A 13,283-nucleotide genomic window follows, 5' to 3' on the forward strand; every position below is an offset into this window, starting at 1 on the left:
GTGTTAGTGGGAAGTATCCAGATAACCCGGACGGTGTAACACTGTGCCAAGATGTGCTGGCCGTGCACCAAGGCATGTTTAGCCACAGGGTGATCCTCATTACCAACAAACACTGTCTGCCTGTGTCCATTCATGCGAATGGACAGTTTGTTGCTGGTCATTCCCACATAGAACGCTTCACAGTGTAGGCAGGTCAGTTGGTAAATCACGTGGGTGCTTTCACACGTGGCTCTGCCTTTGATCGTGTACACCTTCCGGGTTACAGGACTGGAATAGGTGGTGGTGGGAGGGTGCATGGGACAGGTTTTACACCGGGGGCGGTTACAGGGGTAGGAGCCAGAGGGTAGGGAAGGTGGTTTGGGGATTTCATAGGGATGAACTAAGAGGTTGCGAAGGTTAGGTGGACGGCGGAAAGACACTCTTGGTGGAGTGGGGAGGATTTCATGAAGGATGGATCTCATTTCAGGGCAGGATTTGAGGAAGTCGTATCCCTGCTGGAGAGCCACATTCAGAATCTGATCCAGTCCCGGAAAGTATCCTGTCACAAGTGGGGCACTTTTGGGGTTCTTCTGTGGAAGGTTCCGGGTTTGAGGAGATGAGGATGTGGCTCTGGTTATTTGCTTCTGTACCAGGTCGGAGGGTAGTTACGGGATGCAAAAGCTGTTTTTAGGTTGTTGGTGTAATGGTTCAAGGATTCCGGACTGGAGCAGATTCGTTTGCCACGAAGACCTAGGCTGTAGGGAAGGGACCGTTTGATGTGGAATGGGTGGCAGCTGTCATAATGGAGGTACTGTTGCTTGTTGGTGGGTTTAATGTGGACGGACGTGTGAAGCTGGCCATTGGACAGGTGGAGGTCAACGTCAAGGAAAGTGGCATGGGATTTGGAGTAGGACCAGGTGAATCTGATGGAACCAAAGGAGTTGAGGTTGGAGAGGAAATTCTGGAGTTCTTCTTCACTGTGAGTCCAGATCACGAAAATGTCATCAATAAATCTGTACCAAACTTCGGGTTGGCAGGCCTGGGTAACCAGGAAGGCTTCCTCTAAGCGACCCATGAATAGGTTGGCATACGAGGGGGCCATCCTGGTACCCATGGCTGTTCCCTTTAATTGTTGGTATGTCTGGCCTTCAAAAGTGAAGAAGTTGTGGGTCAGGATGAAGCTGGCTAAGGTAATGAGGAAAGAGGTTTTGATCGGCGTGCAAGGAAGTGCTCCATCGCAGCGAGGCCCTGGACATGCGGAATATTTGTGTATAAGGAAGTGGCATCAATGGTTACAAGGATGGTTTCCGGGGGTAACAGACTGGGTAAGGATTCCAGGCGTTTGAGAAAGTGGTTGGTGTCTTTGATGAAGGATGGGAGACTGCATGTAATGGGTTGAAGGTGTTGATCTACGTAGGCAGAGATGCGTTCGGTGGGGGCTTGGTAACCAGCTACAATGGGACGGCCGGGATGATTGGGTTTGTGAATTTTGGGAAGAAGGTAGAAGGTAGGGGTGCGGGGTGTTGGTGGGGTCAGGAGGTTGATGGAGTCGGGTGAAAGGTTTTGTAGGGGGCCTAAGGCTCTGAGGATTCCTTGAAGCTCCGCCTGGACATCAGGAATGGGATTGCCTTGGCAAACTTTGTAAGTAGTGTTGTCTGAAAGCTGACGCAGTCCCTCAGCCACATACTCCCGATGATCAAGTACCACAGTTGTGGAACCCTTGTCCGCCGGAAGAATGACGATGGATCGGTCAGCCTTCAGATCACGGATAGCCTGGGCTTCAGCAGTGGTGATGTTGGGAGTAGGATTAAGGTTTTTTAAGAAGGATTGAGAGGCAAGGCTGGAAGTCAGAAATTCCTGGAAGGTTAGGAGAGGGTGATTTTGAGGAAGAGGAGGTGGGTCCCGCTGTGACGGAGGACGGAACTGTTCCAGGCATGGTTCAATTTGCCTCTTTCCTCATTACCTTAGCCAGCTTCATCCTGACCCACAACTTCTTCACTTTTGAAGGCCAGACATACCAACAATTAAAGGGAACAGCCATGGGTACCAGGATGGCCCCCTCGTATGCCAACCTATTCATGGGTCGCTTAGAGGAAGCCTTCCTGGTTACCCAGGCCTGCCAACCCGAAGTTTGGTACAGATTTATTGATGACATTTTCGTGATCTGGACTCACAGTGAAGAAGAACTCCAGAATTTCCTCTCCAACCTCAACTCCTTTGGTTCCATCAGATTCACCTGGTCCTACTCCAAATCCCATGCCACTTTCCTTGACGTTGACCTCCACCTGTCCAATGGCCAGCTTCACACGTCCGTCCACATTAAACCCACCAACAAGCAACAGTACCTCCATTATGACAGCTGCCACCCATTCCACATCAAACGGTCCCTTCCCTACAGCCTAGGTCTTCGTGGCAAACGAATCTGCTCCAGTCCGGAATCCTTGAACCATTACACCAACAACCTAAAAACAGCTTTTGCATCCCGTAACTACCCTCCCGACCTGGTACAGAAGCAAATAACCAGAGCCACATCCTCATCTCCTCAAACCCGGAACCTTCCACAGAAGAACCCCAAAAGTGCCCCACTTGTGACAGGATACTTTCCGGGACTGGATCAGATTCTGAATGTGGCTCTCCAGCAGGGATACGACTTCCTCAAATCCTGCCCTGAAATGAGATCCATCCTTCATGAAATCCTCCCCACTCCACCAAGAGTGTCTTTCCGCCGTCCACCTAACCTTCGCAACCTCTTAGTTCATCCCTATGAAATCCCCAAACCACCTTCCCTACCCTCTGGCTCCTACCCCTGTAACCGCCCCCGGTGTAAAACCTGTCCCATGCACCCTCCCACCACCACCTATTCCAGTCCTGTAACCCGGAAGGTGTACACGATCAAAGGCAGAGCCACGTGTGAAAGCACCCACGTGATTTACCAACTGACCTGCCTACACTGTGAAGCGTTCTATGTGGGAATGACCAGCAACAAACTGTCCATTCACATGAATGGACACAGGCAGACAGTGTTTGTTGGTAATGAGGATCACCCTGTGGCTAAACATGCCTTGGTGCACGGCCAGCACATCTTGGCACAGTGTTACACCGTCCGGGTTATCTGGATACTTCCCACTAACACCAACCTGTCAGAACTCCGGAGATGGGAACTTGCCCTTCAGCATATCCTTTCTTCTCGCTATCCGCCAGGCCTCAATCTCCGCTAATTTCTAATTTCAATTTACCGCCGCTCATACCCCACCTGTCTTTCAACTTCATCTTTGCCTCTGTACATCCGCCCCGACTGACATCTCTGCCCAAACTCTTTGCCTTTACAAATGTCTGCTTGTGTCTGTGTATGTGTGGATGGATATGTGTGTGTGTGCGAGTGTATACCTGTCCTTTTTTCCCCCTAAGGTAAGTCTTTCCGCTCCCGGGATTGGAATGACTCCTTACCCTCTCCCTTAAAACCCATATCCTTTTGTCTTTCCTTCTCCTTCCCTCTTTCCTGACGAGGCAACCATTGGTTGCGAAAGCTAGAATTTTGTGTGTATGTTTGTGTGTCTATCGACCTGCCAGCGCTTTTGTTTGGTAAGTTTCATCATCTTTCTTTTTAGATATATTTTTCCCACGTGGAATGTTTCCCTCTATTTTTTTATATATATATATATGGGAGGGGGGTGGCCTTGAGGCGCACAGGCTGTGCGCCCCGGGGCTGTGTTGCGGCAGCAGGCCTCCGGCCTGGGGCCCTATACTGTATTGTTCGTACCGATCAGTGTAGTAGGTTAGTCTCGGTAGTGACATCATTTTCGGTTCTTTATCGAAATATCCTATTCAGTAAGCTTCCGAGGCTTGTTACCGAACGGTCCTCCCACTGATTTTACGATAATTGTACAGAGGGGTTTTGGATTTCGGTCCAGCCCTGTCGATCAGTGAGCTGTGGTTTATGTACACCTATAATTTGTTATTTTAAACAGATTTAGCTGTTTTAGCTTTTGATTTAGTGACTGTGTTACTAAAGAATCACCAGAGGATGCATCTGGTTGGAAAGTGAGTTCATAATAGACTATTTTCCATTGTTATAACTATGGTTAGGTTGTTACTGCGAATGATTACATTAAAAAAGAAGGTTTTCGGTCAATAATCTCTCAAAATATGCGTTATTTTTATGCAAATAAGAGATTAAAGATCATTAAATATGAAGACATCGTCTCTGCTTACGTATATTACATGAGTGTAAACTGACGTGACTAGTGCCTTTGTGCACTTTTTCCCACAAATGGTTTAGTTAGTAATTATCGAAATGTGTTTACAATTTTCAGGTAACAATGGAAAGCAATTATGTGAAGCCCGATACTGGAAACCTTCCAAACTATCACGTATTTATGACTTACGCAGCACTGTTTGGCAATGAAGTCAGCCTATGTTTGTCTACACAATACTAAAACAAATGAGCAGTGCGTGTATTTTTTTGCATTGCCAAGTGGTTAGCGCACGGGAATGCAATACAGAAGGACGTTCGCGCATGGATGGATGCAAAAATTTTTTTTTCCTCTTTATATATGCAACATGTTCTGAAACATTGTTATTCATGTAAGTTAAGATTTTTCTGCAGTATTCGTTATTACTTCCAGTAAGAGCGCACTTCCTCGGTAATGATTTCATGATTTCTTTGTGTTTAAAATATGAAATTCTTGTAGATGAAATTGCTGTGAGTGAAACAACCGAAAGATAATTCACCATTTTTTAGGAATATGTAGCGATTTCCGAGTATGCAGTTAGACAGGAATCTAAGAGCACAACTTAAATTACTGGGAATTTAACTAGCAGCAGTCATCTTCATCATCTTGCTTGACACTAGTATTTATCATTTTTTTTTTTTGTTTAGGGCGCTCAACTACTACGGTCATTAGTGCCCAGTCACAAACGTTAGTGCACTAATAGCGTAGAAAAACGCATGGGGGCAACACTAGAAGGTACTTACACAGACGTAGATAAACAAAATAAAAAAAAAAGAGTTCGATCTGTTTGGACAAGTCCGTCAATGTAATAAAACTAAGGATACGAGCCAACAGGTAACGGTGGTCGAATCGGCAAAGCCCGATCAGCAACCTGGCCAAAATGACCTCCTCTCGCTGGGAAGGGCGTGAGGATGTCGTCCAAGCCGTTGGGATCAGTTTGATGGCCCTAAGCTTATTTTCATGGAGAGAGGACCAAGCCTCATGCCACAATGATGAAACGCACCGACAAAGAACTCCACTAACATCAGTTGATGGGACACAAAAGGAAGCGGTCCGAGGCAGGACAGCAGCCTTGGCTGCAGCATCAGCAGCTTCGTCCCCAGGCACACCAACGTGGCCAGGAATCCACAAAAAAAGGACATGAGCGCCGGTATCAGCTAGCGACTGAAGGGACTGTTGAATTCATTGCACGAGAGGGTGGACTGAATAGGAGTCAAGGAGACTCTGAATGGAACTCAAAGAATAAGAGCAGATGGCATAGGGAGAATGATGATGGCGGCGGATATACTGAACAGCCTGATAGAGAGCAAAAAGCTGAGCTGTAAAGCTTGAACACTGGTCAAGGAGCCGGTATGGAAAAGTATCATCCCCAACGACAAAGGCACATCCGACGGTAGTCTTGGAGCCATCTGTGTAAATAAAGACGTTATTAGCGAGCCTTGAACGAAGTTCGACAAATCTCGAGCAGTATATCGAATCCGCAGTCCTCTCCTTTGGAATTGAGCTGAGTTTAAGAAGAACGCAAACCTGAGCCTGGAGCCGAGGTGGCGTCGGACTCTCACCCACTCGAAAAGTCGTAGGGAGGGTAAAATAAAGTTGCTGAAGCAGGCGACAAAAGCGAACTCCAGGAGGTAACAGGGCAGAGACATACAGCCCGTATTGGCGGTCAAGAGAGTCGACAAAAAAGGAGAAATATGACAGGTGGGCGGGCACTGACATCAGTCGGCAGTCGTACCGACAAAGCAACATATCGCGCCGGTAGTTTAGCGGTAATTCGGCAGCTTCAGCATACGGACTCTCAACAGGGCTGGTATAGAATGCTCCAGTCGCCAGACATAACCTCCAATGGTGGATACAGTTTAGACGGCGTAAGATGTACGGCCGGGCAGAAGAATCGACAAAGCTCCCATAATACAGCTTTGATTGGACAATGGACCGATATAAGTAAAGCAGGACCATTTGATCTGCTCCCCATGACGTACCGCTGAGAACACAGAAGACATTTAGGAAACGGGTACAACGTGCAGCCAAGGAAGACAATTGTGGAGACCAGCAAAGTTTCCTGTCAAAGGTAAGACCTAAAAATTTTGTTGTCTCCATGAAATGGGAGAGCAACGGGACCGAGATGTAAGGATGTGGGAAGAAACTATTTGTAATGCCAGAAGTTCATACCGACCGTTTTCTCACCAGAAAAACGGAAACCATTAGCGACACTCCAGGAATACAAACGGTCTAGACAACGCTGAAGACATCATTCCAGGAGACATGTTCTCTGAGCACTGCAGTAGATTGTAAAGTCGTCCACGAAAAGGGAGCCTGAAACGTCAGCTGGAAGGCAATCCATTATTGGATTGATAGCTATGGCAAAAAGGGCCATGCTCAAAACGGAGCCCTGGGGCACACCATTCACCTGGCGAAAGGCATCTGACAAAACAGAACCCACACATACCCTGAACATTCGATCCATTAAAAATGCATTAATAAAAAGAGGGAGACGACCGCGAAGGCCCCAAGTATGCATGGTGTGGAGAATGCCCGCCCTCCAACAGGTATCGTAAGCCTTCGCCAAATTGAAGAACACAGCTACCGTCTGGCGTTTACGTTAAAACTTGTACATAATGAAGATCGACAAGGTGACAAGGTGGTCAACAGCAGAGCGGCACCTACGAAAGCCACATTGGACATCGGTAAGGAGGCGTCGAGATTGAAGGAGCCAAACCAATTGAGAATTTACCATGTGCTCCATCACCTTGCAGACGCAGCTGGTAAGGGAGATGGGGCGATAACTGGAAGGAAGATGTTTGTCCTTTCCTGGTTTGGGTATGGGAACAACAATTGCTTCACGCCCGCGTGTGGGAACATGACCTTCAGTCCAGATGCGATTATAGGCGTGAAGAAGAAAGCCTTTACCTGCAGGAGAAAGGTCGTTCAGCATCTGAATATGGATACCATTGGGCCCCGAAGCAGAGGATTGGGACCGGGCGAGTGCACTTTCGAGTTACCGCATGAAGGTGGCATTGTAACTTTCACGATTCAAAGACTGGAAAGAAGGTGGCCGTGCCTCCTCTGCTTGTTTTTGGGGGAGGAAGGCAGGGTGATAATGGGCAGTTCGAAACCTCCGCGAAAAAGCGGCCGAAGGCATTTGAGACATTCTCAGGCTCCACAAGGACGTCATTCGCTACAGTCAGGCCAGAAATCGGGGAGTGGATCTTGGTGCCAGAGAGCCGGCGCAGGCCACCCCAGACAACTGAAGGAGTAAAACTGTTGAATGAGCTGGTGAAAGCCACCCAGCAAGCCTTTTTGCTTTCTTTGATAACACGACGACATTGTGCACGGGGTCATTTGTAACTGATACAGTTCGCCATCATAGGGTGGCGTTAGAAGGTGAGTAAAGCATGTCGCCAAGCACGAATAGCGTCGCTGCATGCTGTAGTCCACCAGGGGACTGGGACTCGACGCGGAGAAGAGGAAGTACGAGGGATGGAATATTCAGCAGCAGTGAGAATAATGTCCATGAGGTATGCGACCTGACTATCGCAGCTGGAGAAGTTTCGATCATGGAAGGTCGCCAGGGAGGTGAAAAGCCCCCAGACGGCTTTGGAAATGTTCCAGCTAGTGGAACGTGGAGAAGGGGTGTGATACAGGAGATGGATTGCACAGGGGAAATCGTCGCTCGAGTATGTGTCAGACAGAGCATACCAATCGAACTGACGTGCAAGTTGGATAGTGGATATTGAGAGGTCCAAGTGGGAATAGGTATGCGTTGCGCCCAAAAGGAAGGTAGGTGCACCAGTATTTAAGCAGACTAGATTGAGATGGTTGAAAAAGTCTGCCAAGAGGGAGCCTCTCATGCAGGATGCTGGAGAGCCCCAAAGGGGATGGTGGGCATTAAAGTCTCCAATCAACAAAAATGGTGCAGGAAGCTGAGCAATCAGTTGTATCATGTCTGCCCTAGTAAAGGCAGACTATGATGGAGTGTAAACCGTACAAATGGAAAATGTGAAAGTGGGGAGAGTAATTCGGGCGGCAACTGCCTGCAGATCTATGTGCAATGTGATTGGATCGTAGTAGACATCGTCGCGAACCAGCAACATGACCCCTCCATGAGCCGGAATAGCTGCCACAGGGGGTAGGTCAAAACGCACGGAGGTATAGTGTGCCAGGTCAATACGATCGCATGGGCGTAACTTCGTTTCTTGGAGACCTACGACAAGCGGGCAGTGCATTCGAAGGAGCCTTTTGGTTCCTCTCAGTTGGACCGAATGCCGCAAATATTCCATTGAAGAAGTACCATTATGAAAATGAAAAGAAGAAACAAGAAATGGTCACCTCGATGGCCGCTGAGGGCCTGGCTTAAAGGGAGCACTGCTGCTGCAATCGATAGGTGGTGAGTCATGGTCCATCAACTCAACAGTTGCGTCTGCCACCTTCCCAAAAAGCTGGTTAGGAGGGGCAGTTTCCTCCACCGGTGAAAGGCCAGATGATCTGCAACTAGCGGTGCAGCCTGGTGAAACTGAAGATGGCCGGGGACGGCAACCGCTGGGTGGCGCAGGAGAAGGAGGAGGAGGATATTAGTGTTTAACGTCCCGTCGACAACGAGGTCACTAGAGACGGAGCGCAAGCTCGGTGAGGGAAGGATGGGGAAGGAAATCGGCCGTGCCCTTTCAAAGGAACCATCCCGGCATTTGCCTGAAGCGATTTAGGGAAATCACGGAAAACCTAAATCAGGATGGCCGGAGACGGGATTGAACCGTCGTCCTCCCGAATGCGCAGGAGAAGAAACGCGCCTTGGCAGAGATGGAGAACTCTTTTTCTATGAGCCTTCTTTGAAGAATTACGTTTCGTCGAAAGAACAGTTGATGGTTGTGAAGTTTGTGTAGGCAAGAAATCTTCGCTTTGAAGGTCCGAGCATCTGATTTAGAAGTCCTCGTATTAGCAGTAGCAGATGATGATGTGTGAGTCTTAGGGTTGGTGGGAGGAAGAGGAGACGTTGATCGGGCGATCTTAGCACTGGCCGATCTGACGACCAAATCGCTAAATGTTAGATCGCATGTCTGTGTAGCTACCTCCCTTGTAGACCGAGGAAGCACAGTGGGCTTTCTGCTATTGAATAACTTGCGAGCAGCCGAGGTTGACACCTCTCTTTCACTCGAATTTCCTGTACACTTTTCTCATCTTTGTAGACGGGGCACTCGCGAGAGGAGGCAGCATGGTCACCCATGCAGTTGATGCAACGAGGGGACGGAGATGGACAGTCACCCTCATGGCCGTCCCTGCCACAGGTAACACATTTAGCCGCACTTGAACAAGACTGCCGTGTATGGTTAAACCGCTGACATTGGTAACACCTTGTAGGGCTGGGTACATACGGCCGAACAGAAATGATCTCATAACCCGCTTTAATTCGTGAAGGCAATTGCACATTGTCTAATGTCAGGAATATGGTTTGGGTCGGTATGAGGTCCTTGTCGACCCTTTTCACGACCCGGTGGAAGGCCGTCACTCCCTGAGCAGAAGGGGAAAGACAGAATCTCCTCATCAGTTAGACCGTTGAGTGAGCTGGTATACACCACACCACATGACGAACTCACAAGGTGCGGTGGGCCTCCACCCGTACAGGAAATGTATATAAGAGAGTGGCTCGAAGTAATTTTTGGGCCTGGAAGGCGCTCTCTGTCTCCAACAAAAAGGTACCATTGCGCAACCAAGTACAAAATTTCACTGGTCCTGCAATCGCATCTACACCATTCTGAATGACGAAAGGATTGACTGTTGAGAAATCGTGACCGTCAGATCTTGTGACAACAAGAAACTTCGGTGCTGGTGGTAGAATTTTCGGAACAGGAGTTTCATCTAGCTTTCTTTTTTGGGCAGAAGCAGAAGAGAAATCCATTGCGGATGAATCCCCCACGATTTCCAGCCTCTCCGATGGCGTGCTCCTTCCTTGTGGGGGCCCTCTCAGAGGGCACTCCCGCCTTAGGAGATTGTTCACACCTCAGGTCACACATCCCGAGAAACGAACGGAGGGACCAATCGGCACGTTTGGAAGGTAACAGCTCAGGCAATCACCTGGCCTTTACCAGGGGGTACGTGCGTGCCTTACTTGTCTACCCAGGGTGGGGAATTAAGCGTTACCCTGTCACCGGCTACGCGTGGGTCGGCCTTCAGACACGCACAGGAACGAAAGAAGAGAGGAAAGGGAGAGAGGGATAGAAGAAAGAATCTCAAACGCTGAAGCGGATAATAAGACACGGAAAAGAAGACAAGGAGAATAGGGCAAGGAGAATGAGGCAGAGAGAGAAGTAAGGGCATGAAAGCAAGGAGAAGAGTGAACGTAGGGAAAGACCAATAGAGGAAGGAGAGAAAAACAAAGGAAATAGGATCTTGGAGTTTTCAAACGTCTGTCTGCGGACGAAGGCTCGATACATTACTCCCAAGGAGAGACAGTGTGAAGAGGAGGTAAAGGAGGGGGGGGGGGGGGGAGGATTGGGGATGAGGAGGAATGGGGAAGGGGGGGGGGGGGGGGGGGGAGGGCAGCCCGGAAAGGAAGGAGAACTGCACTAGCTCGGGGCCCCGTACTCACCATGCACATATCCACAAAAGAGTTGTGGACCCCCTGGGGGGTAGTATTTATCTGCGATCGAATCCTCAACCACAGTAGACACAGATGAAAGATCTCAGCCGTAATACGTTTAGACTGTAGCACCATATATGAAACATTTTCATTCAAGACCCAAATCGTTGACGTATCATATAGGGAAGTAGGCTACTTAATCATTTGGATCTATAGGAGCGAGCTATAACCACGTTCTGTTTATCTTCTTATTCTTCGAAACTCTCAGAATCAATTTTTCAGGTGTTTTTATGGATGTATTAGTACGATGTGGTACTAAACACTATTCCTAACTCATTTGACGAAATGTAAAACCCATAACACGATGTCAGTGTGAATGAGAATAAGATGACTTTAACACGGCATTTACGACAATCTGCAGAATACAGCCAAATACGCTATCGTTATTATGCATGCATGCATGCAAACATGTGATCAGAGAAACTGTAAAAAATTTATGTTCATCAGCTGAGAATCATCGAAATGGATATACTGCACCTGATACTGTTACAGAGGACGCAAGGGCGATGAAGGCAGGCGTGTCAGCTTAATGGAATGCGGCGTCATGCGTGATGGCAACGTAAATGCAATTTTCGGTACTTGGAAGAATAGTGCACCTGTGTCATCTGCTAGCCGCTTTGTGTTCGTGGTGCAGTGTGCATGCGTGGATCTACGATCGCTTGCTTTTGATAGGCATGCGTGACACAAACCGACAAAAGTGCTTCACTTCTCTAAACCCGAATGGTATTGCTACCAAAATGCATACTGAATAATGCAGGGACTCTAATTCGAGTACTAGACCGTTCAGTGCTCTTGAGTACCGAAATAATTGGCACAATGGCAGAAAGATACAGAATAGGCAGGCGGCAGTGAGAGGGGTCCCCAGAGGGAGCCCCCTTACCGCCAGGCACCAAAGGGGGACACTTCTCCGGCCGGGGAAGTGGAGTGGCATCTAGAAAGGAGGGTGTGGAACCTATGGGTATGGGGAGAGGAGGGGGCCAGATGGGAGAAGGAGAAAGAAGGATGGAGAAAGAATATGACAGAGTCAAAGTTAAATGTCATCGACACAGGGTGAAGAAGGCCATATTTCTGATGAGCCTCAGTATAGGATAAACAATCAAGGTACCTATACTCCTATATCTTCTTCTCCTTATAAAACAGGCAATCTGGAGAGTGATAGTCATGACAATTAACACATAGGGGCATGTGGTGTGGGTGTCCATATTCACCACATAGAGGATCCTCCATACAGAGGGAAGACGTGCCAGAAACGTGAACACTGAAAACGCAGCACGAGTGGCAGGGCTTACAGGTTCCATCACACCAATACTGACCTCCCCTGGGAGCATATCCTCCTCAAATGTAAGAATACAGATGCCAGTATCAATGCGATTGGCCTTACAAGCCCTCTGAACTTGCAGAATATGATGAACATCCCACCGTTCCAGATTGGCCCAAGTTCTTTATTAGTTTGAAGGATGAGGTCCCTATGAAAAATGGCTCCCTGAACCATATACAAAACTGGTGAGGAGTAATGGACCCCAGGAGGTTGTCAAGATGGTTACAAGCACAGAGAGCTGCAGATTGGGTGTCAGAAGAAGTTTTGATCAACAGTAAACCCAACTGCATCTTACTGAAAGACTCCGCTTCGCCAAACTTGTCTTCGATATTGTCCGCAAAAAATAACAGCTTGTAGTGGTGAGTGTCCCCATGAGTCACAGGTATGGGGAAAGCTTTTCATCCCAAGCAGGCATGCCCGGCCCTTCTCCCAGCCACAGAAGGGAAGGCTGGGGGCCATAAGAAGTATCATTAAATGATCCATTACCACCGGAAGAGATGGTCATAGAAGAATGGCCAGCTTTTCGAAGCTTAATGCATTTCATACATGAAGCACCCATTCTGATACCACCCAATCCAATCAGGAGCTCGCCCTGTGTGTGCCACCCAGCCACAGCAAGGACTGCCTGGCATGGTGGCTGTTGCTGAGAGTTCTGGTGCTCCATAATAACAAGCATCCACTCTAGGCATATACAGGAAGGCAACAGCTCAGGTATCAGAAGTGTGATGCCTGTGTCATCAGGGGGCTCAGCAAAATGGGCATATAACAGCCCACCACACAGACAGTCTGCAGGGGCTGGTGACCTAATGGGGCAGAGGGGGTGGAGGTGAGAGGGGGCACTGGGTGGGGAAGGAGGAGAGGGAGAGGAATCCACAGTGTAGATGCCAGGGGGGAATTGTTCTCCAAATGCCTCATACCCTGGACAAAATTTAGGAAATGGATGTCAAATGCCAAGGGGAATCAAAATGCCAAAAAAAGAAAGGTCAGAAAGAAAAGGCGAAAGCAACAAAAACCAGTAGGAATACAAGAAACCAGGTTGATACGCTGACGTAAGTAAGAACACTGTGTGAGGGTTAGGAGGGGCTGGGGGAAGGAAAGAGGACAGGGAGATAGGGGCAGA

This window comes from Schistocerca piceifrons, chromosome 4 (assembly GCF_021461385.2).
Source record: "Schistocerca piceifrons isolate TAMUIC-IGC-003096 chromosome 4, iqSchPice1.1, whole genome shotgun sequence".
NCBI classification, from domain to species: domain Eukaryota; kingdom Metazoa; phylum Arthropoda; class Insecta; order Orthoptera; family Acrididae; genus Schistocerca; species Schistocerca piceifrons.